The following is a 22,645-nucleotide window of genomic DNA, read 5'->3' on the forward strand; positions in this document are numbered from 1 at the left end:
TTCGTCTTGCTTATGGTTTCCTTTGTTGTGCAAAAGCTTTGAAGTTTCATTAGGTCCCATTTGTTTATTTTTGTTTTTATTTCCATTACTCTAGGAGGTGGATCAAGAAAGATCTTGCTGTGATTTATGCCATAGAGTGTTCTTCCTATGTTTTCCTCTAAGAGTTTTATAGTGTCCAGTCTTACATTTAGGTCTCTAATCCATTTTGAGTTTATTTTTGTGTTTGGTGTTAGGGAGTGTTCTAATTTCATTCTTTTACATGTAGCTGTCCATTTTCCCAGCACCACTTATTGAAGAGACAGTCTTTTCTCCATTGTATATCCTTGCCTCCTTTGTCATAGATTAGTTGACCATAGGTGCGTGGGTTTATCTCTGGGCTTTCTATCTAGTTCCATTGATCTATGTTTCTGTTTTTGTGCCAGTACCATATTGTCTTGATTACTGTAGCTTTGTAGTATAGTCTGAAGTCAGGGAGTCTGATTCCTCCAGCTCCATTTTTTTCCCTCAAGACTGCTTTGGCTATTCGGGGTCTTTTGTGTCTCCATACAAATTTTAAGATTTTTTTGTTCTAGTTCCATAAAAAATGCCATTGGTAATTTGATAGGGATTGCATTGAATCTGTAGATTGCTTTGGGTAGTATAGTCATTTTCACAATATTGATTCTTCCAATCCAAGAACATGGTATATCTCTCCATCTGTTGGTATCATCTTTAATTTCTTTCATCAGTGTCTTAGAGTTTTCTGCATACAGGTCTTTTGTCTCCTTAGGTAGATTTATTCCTAGGTATTTTATTCTTTTTGTTACAATGGTAAATGGGAGTGTTTCCTTAATTTCTCTTTCAGATTTTTCATCATTAGTGTTTAGGAATGCAAGAGATTTCTGTGCATTAATTTTGTATCCTGCAACTTTACAAAATTCATTCATTAGGTCTAGTAGTTTTCTGGTGGCATTTTTAGGATTCTCTATGTATAGTATCATGTCATCTGCAAACAGTGACAGTTTTACTTGTTCTTTTCCAATTTGTATTCCTTTTATTTCTTTTCCTTCTCTGATTGCCATGGCTAGGACTTCCAAAACTATGTTGAATAACAGTGGTGAGAGTGGACATCCTTGTCTTGTTCCTGATCTTAGAGGAAATGCTTTCAGTTTTTCACTGTTGAGAATGATATTTGCTGTGGGTCTGTCATATATGGCCTTTATTATGTTGAGGTAGGTTCCTCTATGCCCACTTTCTGGAGAGTTTTATCATAAATGGGTGTTGAATTTTGTCAAAAGCTTTTTCTGCATCTATTGAGATGATCATATGGTTTTTATTCTTCACTTTGTTATATGGTGTATCACATTGATTGATTTGCGTATATTGAAGAATCCTTGCATCTCTGGGATAAATCCCACTTGATCATGGTGTATGATCCTCTTAATATGTTGTTGGATTCTGTTTGCTAGTATTTTCTTGAGGATTTTTGCATCTATATTCATCAGTGATCTTGGTCTGTAATTTTCTTTTTTTGTAGTATCTTTGTCTGGTTTCCGTATCAGGGTGATGGTGGCCTCATAGAATGAGTTTGGGAGTGTTCCTTCCTCTGCAATTTTTTGGAAGAGGTTGAGAAGGATGGGTGTTAGCTCTTCTCTAAATGTTTGATAGAATTCAACTGTGAAGCCATCTGGTACCGGACTTTTGTTTGTTGGAAGATTTTTAATCACAGTTTCAATTTCATTACTTGTGATTGGTGTGTTCATATTTTCTATTTCTTCCGGTTCAGTCTCGGAAGGTTATACCTTTCTAAGAATTTGTCCATTTCTTCCAGATTGTCCATTTTATTGGCATAGAGTTGCTTGTAGTAGTCTCTTAGAATGCTTTGTATTTCTGCAGTGTCTGTTGTAACTTCTCCTTTTTCATTTCTAATTTTATAGATTTGAGTCCTCTCCCTCTTTTTCTTGGGGACTCTGGCTAATGGCTTACCAATTTTGTTTATCTTCTCAAAGAACCAGCTTTTAGTTTTATTGATCTTTGCTATTGTTTTCTTTGTTTCTATTTCATTTATTTATGCTCTGATATTTATGATTTCTTTCCTTCTGCTAACTTTGGGTTTTGTTTGTTCTTCTTTCTTTAGTTCCTTTAGGTGTAAGTTAGATTGTTTATTTGAGATGCTTCTTGTTTTTTGAGGTAGCTTGTACAGCTATAAACTTCCCTCTTAGAACTGCTTTTGCTGCATCCCATAGGTTTTGGACCATCGTGTTTTCATTGTCATTTTTCTCTAGGTATTTTTTTATTTCCTCTTTGATTTCTTCAGTGATCTCTTGCTTATTTAGTAACGTATTGTTTAGCCCCCATGTGTTTGTGTTTTTTACGTTTTTTTCCCTGTAATTCATTTCTAATCTCATAGCGTTGTGGTCAGAAAAGATGCTTGATATGATTTCAATTTTCTTAAATTTACTGAGGCTTGATTTGTGACCCAAGATGTGATCCATCCTGGAGAATGTTCCGTGCGCACTTGAGAAGAAAGTGTAATCTGCTGTTTTCCGATGGAATGTCCTATAAATATCAATTAAATCTATCTGGCCTATTGTGTCATTTAAAGCTTCTGTTTCCTTACTTATTTCCATTTTGGATGATCTGTCCATTGGTGTAAGTGAGGTGTTAAAGTCCCCCACTATTACTGTGTTACTGTCGATTTCCTCTTTTATAGCTGTTAGCAGTTGCCTTATGTATTGAGGTGCTCCTATGTTGGGAGCATATATATTTATAATTGTTATATCTTCTTCTTGGATTGATCCCTTGATCATTATATAGTGTCCTTCCTTGTCTCTTGTAACATTCTTTATTTTAAAGTCCATTTTATCTGATATGAGTATCGCTACTCCAGGTTTCTTTTGATTTCCATTTGCATGGAATATCTTTTTCCATTCCCTCACTTTCAGTCTGTATGTGTCCCTAGGTCTGAAGTGGGTCTCTTGTAGACAGCATATATATGGGTCTTGTTTTTGTATCCATTCAGGAAGCCTGTGTCTTTTGGTTGGAGCATTTAATCCATTCACGTTTAAGGTAATTATCGATATGTATGTTCCTATGACCATTTTCTTAATTGTTTTGGGTTTGTTTTTGTAGGTCGTTTCTTCTCTTGTGTTTCCCACTTAGAGAAGCTCCTTTAGCATTTGTTGTAGAGCTGGTTTGGTGGTGCTGAATTCTCTTAGCTTTTGCTTGTCTGTAAAGCTTTTGATTTCTCCATCGAATCTGAATGAGATCCTTGCTGGGTAAAGTAATCTTGGTTGTAGGTTCTTACCTTTCATCATTTTAAGTATATCATGCCACTCCCTTCTGGCTTGTAGAGTTTCTGCTGAGAAATCAGCTGTTAACCTTATGCGAGTTCCCTTGTATGTTATTTATTGTTTTTCCCTTGATGCTTTCAATAACTTTTCTTTGTCTTTAATTTTTGCCAATCTGATTACTATGTGTCTCAGCGTGTTTCTCCTTGAGTTTATCCTGTATGGGACTCGCTGTGCTTCCTGGATTTGGGAGGCTATTTCCTTTCCCATGTTAGGGAAATTTTCGACTATAATCTCTTCAAATATTTTCTCAGGTCCTTCCTCTCTCTCTTCTCCTTCTGGGATCCCTATCATGTGAATATTGTTGCATTTAATATTTTCCCAGAGGTCTCTTAGGCTGTCTTCATTTCTTTTCATTCTTTTTTCTTTATTCTGTTCCGCAGAAATGAATTCCACCATTCTGTCTTCCAAGTCACTTATCCGTTCTTCTGCCTCAGTTATTCTGCTATTGATTCCTTCTAGTGTCGTTTTCATTTCAGTTATTGTATTGTTCATCTCTGTTTGTTTGTTCTTTAATTTTTCTAGGTCTTTGTCAAACATTTCTTGCATCTTCTCGATCTTTGCCTCCATTCTTTTTCCGAGGTCCTGGATCATCTTCACTATCATTATTCTGAATTCTTTTTCTGGAAGGTTGCCTATCTCCACTTCATTTAGTTGTTTTTCTGGGGTTTTATCTTGTTCCTTCATCTGGTACATAGCCCTCTGCCTTTTCATCTTGTCTATATTTCTGTGAATGTGGTTTTTGTTCCACAGGCTGCAGGATTGTAGTTCTTCTTGCTTCTGCTGTCTGCCCTCTGGTGGATGAGGCTACCTAAGAGGCTTGTGTAAGTTTCCTGATGGGAGGGACTGGTGGTGGGTAGAGGTGACTGTTGTTCTGGTGGGCAGAGCTCAGTAAAACTTTAATCCACTTGACTGCTGATGGGTGGGGCCGGGTTTCCTCCCTGTTGGTTGTTTGGCCTGAGGCAACCCAACACTGGAGCCTACCTGGGCTCTTTGGTGGGGATAAGGGCAGACTCTGGGAGGGCTGACGCCAAGGAGCACCCCCCAGAACCGCCGCTGCCAGTGTCCTTGTCCCCACAGTGAGCGACAGCCACCCCCCGCCTCTGCAGGAAACCCTCCTACACTAGCAGGTAGGTCTGGTTCAGTCTCCCCTGGGGTCACTGCTCCTTCCCCTGGGTCCCGATGCGCACACTACTTTGTGTGTGCCCTCCAAGAGTGGAGTCTCTGTTTCCCCCAGTCCTGTCGAAGTCCTGCAATCCCACTAGGCTTCAAAGTCTGATCCTCTAGGAATTCCTCCTCCCGTTGCCAGACCCCCAGGTTGGGAAGCCTGACGTGGAGCTCAGAACCTTCACTCCAGTGGGTGGACTTCTGTGGTATAAGTGTTCTCCAGTCTGTGAGTCACCCACCCAGCAGTTATGGGATTTGATTTTACTGTGATTGCACCCCTCCTACCATCTCATTGTGGCTTCTCCTTTGTCTTTGGATGTGGGGTACCTTTTCTGGTGAGCTCCAGTGTCCTCCTGTCAATGATTGTCCAGCAGCTAGTTGTGACTCTGGCATTCTCACAAGAGGGAGTGAGAGCACGTCCTTCTACTCTGCCATCTTGGTTCCTTATGCCAAAAGCAGTATCATTTCTGACCAACTTAGCAGCATCTGAAAAATCTTGGTCTATTCTTATATATATATACACACACACACACACACACACACACACAATCACACATACATACAAACACATGTAAGTGCTCAACCCTCTACCTAAAGCCATTGAGTCCTCTGATCAAGCACAAAAATAACTCTTACAGTATTATAGGATTTGGTCATTAATTCATTCATCAAATAATTCATTTATTTATCAAATAATGAGTACCTACTATGTGCCAGGAACTGTTCTGGGAGCCGGGGATACAACAGCAGAAGAGTCAAAGTTTCTACCCTCACAAAAACTTTAGCATTACTACATAACATTTATCAAAAACATAGTAAATGCCAGTTATTGGCCCATGTAATCCCTTTACACGCATTTTCCCATTTATTCCTCAGAGCAACCATATGAGGAGATAAAATTATTACTCCTAGTTTCCAGATGAGAACCCTGAAGCTTATGAAGATGGAGTAAATTACCCAAAGAAAGTGATAGCATGTAAATTTGAATCCAGAGAGGGTAATCATAGCACTGGGGCTAATACTGCACAACCAGTGTTAGATGTCAACTGTTAACCTATCCAGTGGTGGCATAACGTGCTGACAGGACCAAAGCAAACATGAATCTTGCTCTCTTTACTCCAATGTGGAAGGATTCTGGAGCTTTCTTTCTTGGCTCTCTCTTCCCACGGCTTCTGCGTCTAGGAAGAGGAGTGCCCTTGCTTGCACTTGGTCCTCATTCTTCATTCCTTCCTCTCTCGTTCCTGGAAAGGGAACAGCAGGGAGGAAATTGCCTCTCCAGCCCACGCGCAGCTGTTGGAAGGAAGCTCTGGCGGGCACCGAGCTCTTCCAGAAGCGGGATTCCAGGAGGAGCCGTTCCCTGCTCCTCACCTTGGCTCGCCCACTTTTGGATGAGCTTCATCCACATGCCACCTGTTATGTGCAGCTCAAGGTCTGGTACTGGCTCCCTGTCAGAGCCCAAACAGGGCTCTCTGCTCCAAGTGGAGACCCAAGTAGTGGAAGGAAAGCATGTCTAAAAGGGAAAGGGGAGAAAATGCTGGACTGCACCCTCTGAGCAACAGCCCTTGGACACACCTCGAGAGGCAGCTGCCCAACTGGCAAGGCCTGTGTCAGGCAGCTGTGTGCCCAGGAATGGGGAGCAGCACACATATGGCAGAGTGGGGCCGTGCCATCTGTCACACACCCGTGCCAGCCTCTTCGCTTTAGGCAAGGTGGGAGTGGGAGGCGTCAGGAGAAAAGCAACAGCTCACCAAGCCAGCCACACGCCATGGCTCCCCTCTAACAGGCTCTTCTTCTAAACATTTAGACTCCTTCACTGCTGCCATATGGCAGTTGCCAGTGTATACGGTCCCATAATTAAGAGCATGGAGTTTGGAGTCAGAAAACCCTAGGTTTGAATTCTGCTCCACTAGGTACAGGTACAGATCTTTGAGCATCAGTTTCCTCTTTTGTAAAATGCAAATTATAATAATTACCCCTCAGTGTTGTTGAGAAGATTAAATTCAAGAGTAATTGTAAAGATCTAAGGGCAGTGCTTTTAAAAAAAACATAATAGGTACTAAGTAAACAAAGCTTTTTCCATGCTGAGTCAAGTCTCTGACTGTAAAATATTCTTCTTTCGTAGGTGGTAGGTCTTCTGTCTCAGTTTGTGGGTTTTTTTTTTTTGCGGTACGCGGGCCTCTCACTGTTGTGGCCTCTCCCACTGCGGAGCACAGGCTCCGGACGTGCAGGCTTAGCGGCCATGGCTCACGGGCCCAGCCGCTCCGCGGCATGTGGGATCTTCCCAGGCCGGGGCTTGAACCCGTGTGCCCTGCATCGGCAGGCGGACTCCCAACCATTGCGCCACCAGGGAAGCCCCTGTCTCAGTTTTTGGAAGTAAAAAGAGCAATGGTGCCTCTCAGTAAACTTTAATGTGCATTCAGAGCCCCTGGGGATCATGGGAAAAGACAGATGCTGGTTCAGTAGGTCCGGGGGAGCCTGAGAGTCTGCATTTCTGATGAGCTCCCAGTGATATTGATGCTACTGGTCCAGGGACCACACTTTATGTAGTAAGGGTCTAGGAAACCAGCTGTGGTACCCTGGGTAAGCCATCTCACTCCTCTAGGCTTCAGCTTTCTCATATGTAAAATTTTTAAAGTTTACCTAGATGATTTCACATTCCTTTCATGCTATCATGCTGTGATAGATTATCTGAAAAAACGGCTGCCTACAGTTCCTCCCACACTACCTTCTCTTCTGCAGTGTGACTTTGCTGCTCCCCCTCATTGAGAGGTGGAGCCCCTCCCCTTGAATCTGGCTGGTCCTGGGACTTGTCTGGACTGGGAGAATGTGGCAGAAATAAAGCTGTGTGACTTCCAGGATCTGGCCTGAGGAAGCTTAGCAGCTTTCCTTTTTGCCTTCTTAGGACCCAGCTGCCATGTAAAGAAGCTCAGGCTAGACTGCTGAATGAGAAGAGGGAGAGGGCCACCTGCCCCAGCTCTAAGCACTGCAGCTGAGGGGCCAAACATGTGAGCATAGCTGTCTTGAACATTCCAGCCCCAGTTCCACCTAACTTTATGCAGCTATACAAGTGACTCCAGCTGAGATCTCATGCAGCAGATGAACCACCCCGCTGAGCCCAATCCACAGAATTATAAGAAATAAATCAATTTTTAAAGGCATTATGTTTTGGGGGTGGTTTGTTACATAGCTATTCATAGCTGATATACATGTTTTACTCACATAGGAGATAGTACAAACTTCAAAAGCCAGAACTGTTGGAAGAACTACAAAGAAACATGCCTACCAAATGGAGGGTAGAATATATGCCAAGAGCTGACGTTTACATTTACAGATCTCTCTTCTGTATTCAGTTCAATTTAATAAGTACTTATTCAGGGCTCCTGTGAGAAAAGTTGGAGACATAATTCCAAGAAACTTGCAATATATTTGGGAACGGTAGTATGTTACAAAGAAAACATGCATCAATTAATAAAAGTGCACTAAGCCTATATTTGAGAATCAAAATATTTTAATATCAACAATAAAGTTCTATGGACACCTAAAAGGAGTTCATCAGTGTATTCTGGAGTTATTAGAGAACAATTCACCAGAGGAAGTACAACTTAGACCTGGATAAATGAAGGAGTAAAAAGAAGTATGTAAAGATTGAGTAATGGTGTTCAAATTTGCTGTACAAAAAGGAAAAACTCAGCCCTATTGACAAATACATTCTAGAAAGTTTTCAAAGTCCTTTATACAGAGAATGACAATTTTAAAGAGATCTTTGAAATTACTATTTGCTATGACACACATAATTTCACTATATTAGTAAATTGTGGAGATTTAAGAATATTATAGAATATATGTGATAGAAATACAAATAGTTGAATTTCAGAGATTTAACACAGGTAAAAATTGTGAAGGAATAGTGTGAAAGCCAAAAGATGACGACATAGAACTTTGAAAGTGAAAAGAGTATACAAAATAGAATTGGGAAATAAATATAAAGGATTCAATGTATGTAGTGATCATCTTTAGCCCTCTCATCCACATCCTGGTTATAATATACTTCATTTTGGAAAGTCTTTTCTATTAGGTGGTTGCTATTGGCAATGTGAAACCTCAGAATTAAAAATTTCCAATAATATTCCAATAAAATGAGTTCAATGTTTAAGAATAAGATGTAAGAAAAATAAAATTATGCTTATTTTTATAATACTCTTTTAAAGCATTTTCTATAAGAAGATTATGCATTTACACATCATGTTTTAACCGTATTGGATAATAAATCAACCAATACATTTTTTTAGAACAAGAAATTAATCTTGTAGGCACCCTCTCAAAACTCCATTTGTCTATGTTATCATTTTGCTACCTCTTTCCCCATGAAAACCCAAGGGGAAAGAACACAATCCTGACATACTGGTAATGTGAGACCTCAGAATAGTACTTGTTTTAGACGAAAGTTCCAACCCAAAATCATAGTCGAGTGTTCAAGTATTCACAAAGACCAAAGACCAGCTTAGTAAGGGTATAATGTTACCCTCCCACTAGCATATAGATCAGTGCCAGGTACATAGTCCGCAATCTACAGTCACTACCTGAACACACGTCAATGCATGCAAGCTTTCTCAAGGACAGCCTTGGAGAGAGGAAGTAAGAAAATATAGGACTTCTTTTTTTTTTCAATCTCATAGTTAAATCCTTTGAACATTCCTTCACTTATCCATTTAACAATGAAGTTAAAAGGCCAATATTGAAAAAGCTACAGTAATTTAAAACCTAAGTAAAGGGGCTTCCCTGGTGGCACAGTGGTTAAGAATCTGCCTGCCAATGCAGGGGACACGGGTTCGAGCCCTGGTCCGGGAAGATCCACATGTCACGGAGCAACTAAGTCCATGTGCCAGAACTACTGAGCCTGCGCTCTAGAGCCCGCACACCTAGAGCCCGTGCTCTGCAACAAGAGAAGCCACCACAATGAGAAGCCAGTGCACCGCAGCAAAGGGTAGCCCCCGCTGGCCTCAACTAGAGAAAAGCCCGGGTGCAGCAACAAAGACCCAGTGCAGCCAAAAAAAACCTAAGTAAAGGGATATTTATTTGTTGAGTACCTAAACCAGGGTGGGGAAAAACAGACAATAAGCAAACTGATAAATTTATAGAATGCTGGATGATTGCAAGTACTCTGAAGAAAATTCAAGCTGCATCTAGAGGAGGCGAGCACTGAGCATGAACAAGTTTTAGGTAAGGTGTTCAGGAAAATTTTGTGTCTGAGAAGGAGACATGTGAGCAGAGATGTGAGTGGTAAAATATTCCAGAAAAAGGGAGCCATTAGCACAAAAATCCTGAGTCAGAAAGGAGAGTTGCTATTAAGATATGACTAACAGGTTACAAAATTAATACTAAAAAACAGAGAAACAGAATAAGCCAAAAAAATTCAATAACAAAAAATCAAAAATGGCTTTGTGTGTGAGTGTGTATATTCTCTGCTTTGGGGTTTTGAGTTCTGTATTGGGGAGGAGAGATGGCATTCCTCCGGCAAATAAATTAAAGACACAGAACTTCCAACCCATTAGTTTCAGTCCCCTGGGAGGATTCTGTTCAATCCTGTCAGCCATTATCTATAATACAGGATAACCATCTTTACCTGAGAGTGGGCTTTGAAAGGGCAAAGCATAGTCCTTGTCACAGAAGGGTCCTTCAAGTGCATGTTGAATTGCCTGGGGAAGGACCTTGTGACATCTCTGTTTGCTTTTCAAAACACTGAGTTTGTCTGTGCTTTGTAACTGAGGAAAAAAACCAACAACAAACGGTTTGTCTAAATCGATCTCCTCTCTGTAATTCCAACATCTTTCCTAGCTGTTTCCTTCTAGAAATCCACTTTATTGAGACAGTAGGAGACTCCCTAATTGTCATCTTAAAAATCTTCAGAAAACAGGAGTGCATTTTGGAGAAAATTATGAACAGGGAGTACACATTGGCGAGGTCTGAATTACTGATTACTATCGGATACACATTCTTGATTTGTGTCAGAAGAGCTGAGAAACTAACAAATATGACTCCTCAAGGCAGGTATCTCTTCGCGGAATAAAGCACTCTCTAAGCTGGGCATCTCACAGGGGGACCTTGGTTTCATAAGTATTTAGCCATAAATTCATCCCAGCTACTGAAAGCGTAGATGGAATAATCAATCACACAAATGAGCCTTAATAAGATTTTGCTTTATTTGAGTATATATTAAACTCAAAGCTTTCACATAATAGCTTTTGTGCACAGTTAATTTAATAAAGTCTATTGAATAGAGACAATCTGTTGGGCAGCACTTCTAAGCCTTTACTGGCAGGGAGGGAGCCATACGCCTCTCTGAGAAACTGAAGAAAGCGATGGGCCCTTTTCCCCAGAAAAAAATGCTTAAACAAATAAGAATCTGCATTAAGTATGGAGGAGTTCATGCACCCCCTGGGTCTGTTGTTGAAGCCCTCTAACTCGAAGACACTGGAGGACAAAGAACGTGACAACAGTAACACCTCATGGCTGCGTGGCACTAGAGGAGTTTTAATTTTATAGGTGATGTGTATACTCAAGCAGGCCGTGTTGACATACAGTTTTAACATTAAAAAATTTTCCTAATTGTGGTAAAATATACATAACATAAAATTTACTGTCGTAACCATTTTTTAACTGTACAGTCCACTAGTGTTAAGTATATTTACATTGTTGTACAACAGATCTCCAGAAGTTTTTCATCTTGCAAAACTGAAACTCCAACAACCCGCCATCCCCCCGCTCCCCCCCCCCGCAACTACCATTCTACTTTCTATGAATTTGACTACTCTAGGGACCTCATACAAGAGTATCTGTCTTTTTGTGTCTGTCATTTCACTTGGCATAATGTCCTAAAGGTTCACCCTTGCTGTAGCATGTGTCAGAATTTCCTTCCTTTTAAAGGCTGAATAACATTCCATTGCATGTATAGACCACATTTTGCTTATTCATTCATCTGTGATGGACACTTGGTTTGCTTCTACCTTTTGGTTGCTGTGAAAACTTTTGCCATAAACGTGAGTGTACAGATATCTCTTCGAGAACCTGCTTTCAATCCTTTTGGATGCACACCCAGAAGAAGAATAACACAATGAGTCTGATGGAGCCATTTTTATGGGCCCTCTTGATGAAAGGAACACTAGGACTCAGCAATTCTGAGTCAGGTCCCTTGCCAAAAGGACCCTCTCCAAAATGTGAGACTGGCATGTCGTTACCAAGTCATGCATAGGACAGACTTCTGTGATCCTTATTCTATACTTAACCCCTCTTCAATTCTACGAATTTCACTTTCTACTTTATTCATTTCAGTTATTTTTCTGAATTTTTATAAGTATCCATTAACTTTATAATAAAAAGGCAATAAAGATCGTTCAAAGTCTGTTAGAACTAAGTATCTAAGGGTATCTCAACTATCTCTTAAAACCATCAATTCAAAGGAAATTTATAATATGAATATTGGTGAATGGATTCTATAGAGAGAGAATATATATTGGGTTGGCCAAAAAGTTCGTTTGGGGAAACGAACTTTATTTCAAGACTTTCTGTGCAGTATGGAGCTGAGAATAGGAACACAACTTCCTCCTCTTTCCCCCTAGTGTCCAACATAACACTGACCAATAAAATTGAGTATGCTCAAGAGGCCTTCAAATATCAGAGGTGTCTATCCTTGAGTTATCAAATGGAAAAGGAAATAAGTTGAATTTTTAGTTAAGTATAATTCTCTGTTGAATGTAAACAAGTAGAGCCATTGTAATTTTATAGGTGAAATTCATTAACACGAGGTATAGACCATTCAAGATGTCTATGTTAGCTCCAAGAATGAGTGGTCACTCAGCTGAGCGTGGCCTTTATGAGCGGAGGACAATGGTTAGCATGTGACTCCTCGTTATGGGGGGTTTGCCCGCCAGAGGGTGCCTGAACCTACTCTTTACCTCCTCACTTCTAACTCCCACCTTCTCCAAAGCCCACCACAGGGGAGATGAGGCCCTAGGATGGAGAAAGGACATCCATTGGTTTATTTCCTGGTTATCAGAGCAGCTGGAATTTTAACGATTTGGTCTTGGGCCATGTCCATGCAGTGGCATCAATAACTACCTGAGTCACAAGAGCTCTAACAACACAGCTGGGTCAAAACCGTTTCATTAAAAAATCTCTTCGGACTTCCCTGGTGGCGCAAGTGGTTAAGAATCTACCTGCCAATGCAGGAGACATGGGTTCGATCCCTAGTCCGGGAAGATCCCACATGCCGCGGAGCAACTAAGCCTGCGAGCCACAACTACTGAGCCCGCACACCGCAAATACTGAAGCCCGCACACCTAGAGCCCGTGCTCCGCAACTAAGAGTAGCCCCCGCTCGCCACAACTAGAGAAAGCCCACGTGCAGCACCAAAGACCCAATGCAGCCAAAAAAAAAAATCTCTTCAAAACACCGTGTGTCTATTTACATTATCTAAAGTCAAACCCAAGAACTTGGCTATGGTATTCCAAGCTGTTGTGGATTCAGGTCATCAATAATTGACTTCAGAACATACTGCGTTTGGAAGTGTCCTCGATTACTTTACAATTCTTCCTGTGCATATATACTGCAAGATTCAGTCCCCTTAGCAACCGAGAATTTCTGCTTGTCTGCTTATGGCTGTTTTCAAGTACCACAAATACTTACAAAGGGTCCAGAGGCTCTCTCTCCTTGTAGACTCTGTTTTCCGAACTGATACTAGGTCTACTCCTTTTTTTACCTCCTCTCTACCCTGCCCAGATCTTAGTATAATGCTCTGCACATCCAAGATATTTTTAAATTTTAAGACTTAATTATCTTCTAGAAAGATTAGAGAACCCTTTACCAGGATGTCATAAAAAAGGAATATGGATGGATGAGTACCTTTGGGTTATAGCATCAGCTAGATGCATCTCTCCTTTCTCTCACATAAGGACAGGTCCTGATGGCAAATCATTGAGAATTTTGGTGAAACAATTAGATTTTTTTCCAGCTTTGTTAAGGTATAAAAATTGATTATTTAATCAATTTCTCAGGCTCTAATTCTATCTTTGTGCCAGTGAGTCCCAATTTGTATTTTCAGCCCAGACTGCTCTTTACAGCTCCTGCCTACTAGGTATTATTACCTGAGAGGCCCTTTACACTTCAAAATTGTCCAAAGTTGAGCTCATTTAGCCTCTAAAATATCAACTGTATAAAAGCTGGGACTTTGTTTTGTTCACTGTTGGAATCCCAGGACCTAAAATAGTGCCTAGCATGCAGGTGGGTGCTCAATAAAGATTTGTGGAATGAACTGATGATGAATGAATGCATGAAAATGAATGAATGAAAAGATCCTCCCAGAAGGCAGAGTCTTTCAGTAATGCTCCACATGTTACAAGAGGGTTCTCCAACACTTGACAATTAAGATGGAACCCTATACCTCTTCCCATTATCTCATCCCTCCAGCCTCCTTTCTCTTTTATCAAATGGCCCTCGCTGCTGCCTCGTCCCCATCCACCTCTAAATATGCTCAAAATCTACTATCATAAAACAAAATGTTCCTTTATTATACAAGTCTATCTATAAATCTGTTCACTCTGTATTCCTATAATTTTGAATACCCTAGAGTTCCCAACTCACACCCCAGTCTTTCTCTCCTCTGTGCCTTTTTCAGGCAAGGAATGGCTCGCTTGGAATGCCCTCCCACTCCCCTGGAGGAGCTCTCTTTTGCCTAGCTATCTCCCTCTTATCCTTCAATTCCCACTGCAGGTATTATCTCCCCTATGAAGCCTCTTCGGTACCCATCTCCTCCCAAGCAACCAGGCAAAGTGGTCTTCCCCTGTGCCCTCGTAATATCCTAAGCCAGGCCTTCCCAAACTTTTTCACATCTTGGTACACATAGAAAATGGCTGAGGGTAAATGCATAAGGCTGCGCACGGCCTGGGTCTCAGGCCATCACAGTCCTTGTGCAGCACCATCTAGGTACACTTGTGACCCAGTCATGGTATGCCAGTGCGGCACGTCAAGATTGTTGGTAACTGCTCTCAGCAGGTTACAATTACTACATTCACTCCACTGTACTGTAATTATTTGTGTTTGTGTTTGTCCCTCATTGCACCTGTGAACTCCTCAAGGACAAGAACTCTGTTTTCTCATTTTTTATGCTTTAAATTATCACATACTAAAATTGACCTTTTTTGGACATATAGTTCTATAAATGTTATCACATGTATAGATTCCTGCAACCATGACCACAATTAGGATACAGAATAGTTCTGTCACACAAGGCACTATCACACACTCCTTCCACCTCTAACCCCTGGAACCCACTGATCTGTTCTCTGTCACTGTACTTTTGTCTTTTTGAGACTGTCATACAAATAGAACCAGACAGTATGTAACCTTTTGAAACTGGCTTCTTTCACTCAGCGTAACGTGTCTGACATTCATCCAAATTGTTGTGTATATCAATAGTTTGGTCCTTTTTATTGCTGAGTAGTATTTCATTGTGAGGATTTAATGCAGCTTGTTTATCCATTCATCCACTGAAGGATATATGGGGTGTTTCCAGTTTGGGGCAATTTCGAATACAGCTGCTATAAACATTTGTGAAAGGTTTTTCTGTGAACGTGAGTTTTCATTTCTCTAGGGTAAATACCCAGGAGTGGGATCATATGGGCTTACGGCAACTGTATACTTAGCTTTATGAGAAATCAACAAGTGGTCTCCAAAAGCGATACTGTTTTGCTGCTATATCTTACTGGCAATGTATGAGACTTTCAGTTGTTCCACATCCTTCCTAGCACTTGGCATTGCCAGCATTTTTCATTTTTGCCATTCTGTTAGGTGTGTTGTAGCTTCTCATTATAGCCTTGACTTTTATCTTTGTACTCCAGCAATTAGTACATTGGTAGATCCTCAATAAGTATTTGTTGAACTGAAATAAACTTATCCCATTTTTTCACTCCTGTTTCAAATTCACTAATGTTTTCACTATACTTTCTACCAAGCTTTGTGCTTAAAAACCAAAGAAATTGCATAGAAGTACTAAACTCCCTCCTATCCTCCTGTACTCACTCCTTTTCCCAAGTCCTAAAAGAATCACTCTTCCTATTAAAAGATTGATATAGCAATATTATACCTTTCACTCAGACTTAAAGACCTGCAAGCAAGGTTGCTTTTGAAAGGCTTCACTATCACTGCTACTAGTACTAACAATAAGAATCATCATTGGTAATTAGATAATTGGATGAGCCAGGCACTGTGCTAGGGGCTGTCCCTATAGTAACTCACTTACCCCTCCAACCACACGAGGTAGATATTATCCTCTCTTTACAGATGTGGGGACTGAGGTTTAATGAAACTGACAAACTTGCCCCAAGTCATACAGCCAATAAGAGAAGGCACCAGAGTACACACCCAGGTCAGGCTGGTTCCAGAAACCATAGTCCTAAGCATCCTCTGTAGCTGCTCTCCTGGGCAAAGGAACCAGCTGCTCTCTAATCAACAACAAAAACAATCTCAAATCACGTTAATTTTGAAGGAATATAAAACTTCAGGAAGTGAACCATTCTCCTCCTCACATCAGTCTTATGATAACTCCTTCAGATCAGCAATGAGGCACATGGATGAGGGGTACAGGGACCACTAGTCTGGGAACACTGCACTGCTTGAATGGAGGACAGACTCAGGATTTTAGATCTTATTCCTGTGAAGCCAGCAGCAGACGTGGGACTCAACTGAGCATCACTTGTTGCTCTATGAAAATTACCCCCATTCACTGAATCTTGAACCACATTTACATACTTCTATACTTCAGAGCATCCTCCACGGGAGACATGAGCTGAAGTTATAATAATGGCTGCTTTTTACGTTGAGTCATAAAAATAAAATAGAATTATATATATATAATAAAATTAATAATGTACTAACCTGAATCATCTAATGACTGAGCACATCCAGGGATAACATAGAACTTCAGTCTTTAGAGATATACCTAGCATTAATTCTAATAAAACAAGACATACTAGACTTTTCAGTGGATGCATGGAGTTAAAACTATGGCCAACAAACCATCAAATTGGAATTCAGTAGTTTGGCTTTAGTATTTTGATTTAAAATATTTCTTCTCTCTTTTATTACCTACTTTCTCCCAAACTCATAAACAATATGCTTGGAAGCTGAATCTATTTCTTTTTATGTTATTGACCAGGCAAGAAAGAGACACAAGTCTCAGGACCCTATGTCTTAAGGAGTCCCTTTCCTTAGCCCAAATATTCAATCATTTCATCCTTCAAGTATGAAATCAGCAGGAAAATGTGTGCACTAAAAAGGAAAGCTATCCAATGAAATTATGTCACAAGCAAACAGTAGTTTTGAGGGATCATCGTTGCTAGTTCCAAAATGTCGACCGTTTTGTGTGTTTTAGTCCCACATAAGGACAACATCAATTTCTAAATTTTCCTTACAGTGAACTACATAACAGAAAGAGGTTTCACCGGCACTCATGCAAATGAGTTAAACTGTTTTAAAACAAAGAGTGCCACCAAGTGATTACTGTCGTGGAAAATTATGGCGCCTCTAAAAATTATTTGGCTCAAAGTCCCAAGTAGTAAAATTCAAGGGTAATGAATTTTATCCATTTGGAGAGCTTCTTTAACCTGTGGCAGTTCCTTTATTCTTGGGCCTCCACACAATGTTCCCACTGCAATGCTTAAACACTCAATAATCATAGAGTCTACTGAAAGAATATCATTTAAACAAATTCGTAAGTGGCTTAAAATACACAGTGCCGGTGATTAATGAGGAAGCATTAAAGAGCAGAATGACTGGAAACCTTCCAATCAGCACTCCGAAATGTACTCATCACTGACAAATTTCTCAGACTTGAAACTTTGACAACCTCGAGAAAGAATTCCATATTTATATAAACCATAAGCCACTCAGCAATGATCTGAACTTGCTGTAAAACGTTGATTTTTCTCAAAAGAGCAAAACTTCTTTATCAAGACCACTGAACACAAAGAAGCGATTAAACACACACCAATTTGCATAGGCAACATAGCATTTTCTGTTTAAAAATCAAAACTTTTCATCCAGACAGATACATTTTTCTCTGAGAAGATACCTTTTTAAAAGAAAATAAACACAGCACAATCCAATTTCCCTTGCAAAAAGTGCAATCAAAAGTTTACAGAATTATACCCTATTATAATACCATATATAAGGACGAGCAGCTGATACCAGTTTCTGTTTTCCCCAAAATGCCTCTGGACATTGAGTCTTAAGGAAATAACCAGAGTAGTGTACAGTTTTGTACTTTTCTTTTACAGGATATTCCCACCTCACCTGCAATATTCTTTTGAGATATTAGAATTACCGGGACAAAAACTCAGAAGCATCTCATCACTTTTGTATCAAAGGCATCATTCTTATATCATTCTGACACATGGCTTTCAACCCTTGTGCAAAAAAATTCACCCTACCGAAAAACATGAGCTAATCTCCAAAAGCAATGATAAGCCTCTTGATATTTGCACTTGAGGACTATTACTCACGGGCATAGGTGTGCTCCTTCATCCTCTACTGCCTTGCCGAAGCCCCAGGGAATGGAGAAGTTCAGCCAAGTTTCTCCTTCAAGATCCTCACCCATGGTAGCAAGCCAAATCAGCTCACCTCTGCCTAAAGATGGAGAGAAAGAACTCGGTTTTTGAGTCCTTTATAAGAAGAATGTTTGTATCACAACAAACAACTGCTAGACAAGAAGAGTGAGGGGGAAGGAGAGGAGGAATCGATGCTGCGAGGCCAATCGTATTTCATCACTCAGCTACTTGGAAACCAGATATGCTGAGACAATCACGTGCTTTGAGAGATTTGAGGATGCAAAAGAGGACGAGCTCTGTCTTTTGTAAATTATTAACAGGGACTTTTTTCCTGACCATGAGTAAAGATTCACAGGTTACTCGTTTCAGAAAAAAAGCAATCAGGTTTGGCACGGAGCACATAAATCGACAAGTCAAGAAACAAGATTGATGATCAGAGCTCTGCCACTGACCCCTATGAATCAGGACAACCCTGTGCAGTTGGAATCGAAGCAATGTTACACTGGGAATAAAGCGGCACCTTCTAAAGAGGCCCATAACTGCAATTTCAGCATTTGCCTCTGATGAAAACGAATATTTGCTCCACCCATCTGAGAACTCACTATGGGCTATTTGGCACTATGAGCTGGAATGAAGCCACACCTGCATGCAATTCTCACAGCTCTCCTAGGTTTCAAAGTGCTGTGAACTTCTCACATGGCTTGCTTGTGTTTCATCCAAATTTGAGATTTAACATGCCTGCCTTAAAGCCATTCGAAGTTGCCAGTGTTAATGCTAGATCCTACCGAGTAATTTAAACTCAGTGGGAAGATGCTGATTCAGAAAGCTTTCAGAAAGCACTGGCTTCCCATGACACAGACGGGGACATTTGGGGCACATTGTGTTGAGTGCTGTGGAATGTCTCCTTTTCTCTAGACCAGGATTTCTCAACCTCAGCATTACTGACATTTTCGGCTGGATACTTCTTTGTTGCAGGGCTGCCCTGTACACTGGGGGATGTTTAGCAGAATTTCTGGCTTCTACCCACTAAATGCCAGTAGCACCTCCAGCTGTGACAACTAAAAATGTCTCCAGCCATTGCCAAATATCCACTGGGAGGTAGAATCACCCGGGTTGAAACCACTGCTCTAGACCCAATTCTTTCGTGAAGTTTTTCAAAACAGGAGGAATGTTATTTACATTGGAGATAGGCTCATGCCAAACACAGGTGGTAGGTAAATAGTCAAGGCTGTGGGTGAACCCTAGGACTCATATGCAGGTGGCCAATTCGATTTGCCTTAATGGAGACACATTCAAAGTGGGGAACATAGGTCCACCGGTTAGGACTCAGAGCTTTCACTGCTGGGGCCCGGGCTCAATCCCTGTTGGGGAACTAAGATCCCAGAAGCCATGCATGGCCAAAATAAATCAATAAATAAAGTGGGGAATACAAACTCCACATTTACATTTGCAAACCGCTCACTATTTGGGATGGTTTTGTATGTGTCAACTTGACTGGGCCAAGGGATGCCCAGATATCTGGTTAAACATTATTTCGGGTGTACCTGTGAGGTGCTTCTAGATGAGATGATTAACATCTCAACCCATAGACTGAGTAAAGCAGATCACCTTCCCCAGTGTGGGTGGGCCTCATTCAAGGGAGAATTCACTCTCCACCTGACTGTTTCCGAACTGGGACATGGGCCTTCTCCTGACCTTGGACTGGAACTGCACCACTGGCTCTCCTGGGTCCCCAGTTTGCAGATGGCAGGTCATGGGACTTCTCAGCCTCCATAATCATGGGAGCCGACTCCTTATAATCAATCAATCTGTATGTACACACATACACACAAACACACAGACACACACAGACACACAAACACACACACAAACACACACACAGACACACAAACACACACACACACACACACACACACACACACACATACAGGCAGACCTCGGAGATGTGGGTTTGGTTCCAGACCACGGAAATAAAGCAAATATCACAATAAAGCAAGTCATGAATTTTTTGGTTTCCTAGTACATATAAGAGTGATGCTTACACTATACTGTAGTCTATTAAGTGTGCAATAGCATTATGTCTAAAAAAAACCAATGTGCATGCCTTAATTAAAAACAGTTTATTGCTAAAAAAATGCTAACCATCATCTGACAACACAGGGTTGCTCTAAATCTTCGGTTTGTAAAAAATGCAATACCTGTGAAGTGCAATAAAATAAGGTATGCCTGTAAATACAATAATAGCAATCTATTTAAATTCAACACTGAGAAAATTAGGCACATGGTTTCAAAACAAAAAATACAGATCAGCCAGTCCACAGGTGGTGGTGGACATCTTCTCATTAAGAAGACTGCCAAAAAAAATAAACAAATAAATAAAAAAGAAGACTGGCAAAGGACTTCCCTGGTGGTGCAGTGGTTAAGAATCTGCCTGCCAGTGCAGGGGACGTGGGTTCGAGCCCTGGTCTGGGAAGATCCCACATGCTGCAGAGCAACTAAGCCCATGCGCCACAACTACTGAGCCAGTGGTGTGGAGCCCGCGAGCCACAACTACTGAGCCCTCATGCCACAACTACTGAAGCCCACACGCCTAGAGCCCGTGCTTTGCAATGAGAAGTCACTGCAATGAGAAGCCTGCGCACCGCAACAAAGAGTATCCCCCACTCACCGCAACTAGAGAAAGCCTGCGCACAGCAACAAAGACCCAACGCAGCCAGAAATAAATAAATGAATAAATAAATTTATAAAAAAAAAAGAAGACTGGCATGCCTAGAAGAAACCCTGCCATGGGGAAGTTGTCTTGGGAGAAGGAACAGCCTTCAGAGCCTCAGAATTTCCTTTCTGAGTAGGAGCTGGTGTGATCAAGAGGAAAGTGAGTTCCTCACGTGGTACAGTGTGTCAGTATGGCTGTCTGTCCACTCCAGGGCTTATTGTGGAAGTTACTATGGAGGGGTCAGTCTCTGAAGGGTTGAGGTTTGTGCTTTGATGTTCCTATGGGAAAGGGTATTGAGTGGGCAGGGAAAGAAGGGTGCTGCATCCCATTTCCTTCAGGATAAGAAAGAGTTTTTAATAAAGCAGAATGGTGTTCTGAGATGTGTAAACCACGTCCCCCTCTATGGACTGGATTGTAGGAGGAGGAAGCTGTGTGCCTTGGGAACTGTCCAGGGTGCTCAACGTGGCCTGGAGAGGGGAAAGACCCTCCACTTGAGCGCTGGGTCCCAGAAGCAGGAGCTTCAGGAAATAAACTCTCTTTATGTCTAGCCTATCTCCCATATTTATTCCCTGGCTGGGTGCTGTGGATTCTTCTTTCTTTTTTTTTTCAACTTGGAAACACTCACTGAATTGCTGCACTTTTACATTACAGCTGGATACCAAGGATTTATTAAACGCCTACCGAGTGGCCTGTGCAATGGCAAATATGAAAGACTTAGATCACATGTTGCTACCCTCAAAGACCTTATATTCGAGGATGAGAGAGAAAGATGATAAATATCCAAGAGCAGCGGATTTGAAAGATTACATTTCATATTTTCATTTTATGTTTTTACATAAAATTGGATTATTTTGCTTAGTTTAAAAAACTAAAGGTAGGGCTTCCCTGGTGGCGCAGTGGTTGGGAGTCTGCCTACCGATGCAGCGGACATGGGTTCGTGTCCCGGTCCGGGAGGATCCCACATGCCGCGGAGCGGCTGGGCACATGGGCCATGGCCGCTGAGCCTGCGCGTCCGGAGCCTGTGCTCCGCAACGGGAGAGGCCACAACAGTGAGAGGCCCGCGCACTGCAAAAAAAAAAAAAAACCTAAAGGTACACTTTGAGTGACTTTACTTATGAACATAATCATCCTTTTTGACTAGCCAATAGAAAAAGAAGACTACTATTTTTTAAAAATTATTTATTTATTCAACTTATTTATTTTTGGCTGCATTGGGTCCTTGCTGCTGTGCGTGGGTTTTCTCTAGTTGCGGCAAGCGGGGGCTACTCTTCGTTGTGGTGTGTGGGCTTCTCATCGTGGTGGCTTCTCTTGTTGTGGAGCTCGGGCTCTAGGCACACGGGCTTCAGTAGTTGTGGCACGTGGGCTCTAAAGCGCAGGCTCAGTAGTTGTGGCACGTGGGCTTGGTAGCTGTGGCTTGTGGGCTCTAGAGCGCAGGCTCAGTAGTTGTGGCTCATGGGCTTGGTTGCTCCGCGGCATGTGGGATCTTCCTGGACCAGGACTCAAAGCCGTGTCCCCTGCATTGGCAGGTGGATTCTTAACCACTGTGCCACCAGGGAAGCCCAAGAATACTATTTTAAAGCTGAGAAAATAATTTTATACTCATCTAAAGGAAGGTGTTGTGAATTATTTAGAGCTGCTCAGATAAAGTCCTTAATTCTGGGTCTGACATTCAAGGCCTCTGCCATCTCTTTCCAACCTTGCTTTCTGGCCCTTTCTCATACTTTCCATGTCAATTATATTAAAGAATGCAATGAGCTCCCTGTGATTTTCCACCTCCAGACATTTGGTTTTTTTCTGTTCCCTCCCATTAGACCACAAATTCCCTTCTTCCTGACCAA

The sequence above is a fragment of the Tursiops truncatus genome, chromosome X (genome assembly GCF_011762595.2).
Source record: "Tursiops truncatus isolate mTurTru1 chromosome X, mTurTru1.mat.Y, whole genome shotgun sequence".
Taxonomy (NCBI): Eukaryota; Metazoa; Chordata; class Mammalia; order Artiodactyla; family Delphinidae; genus Tursiops; species Tursiops truncatus.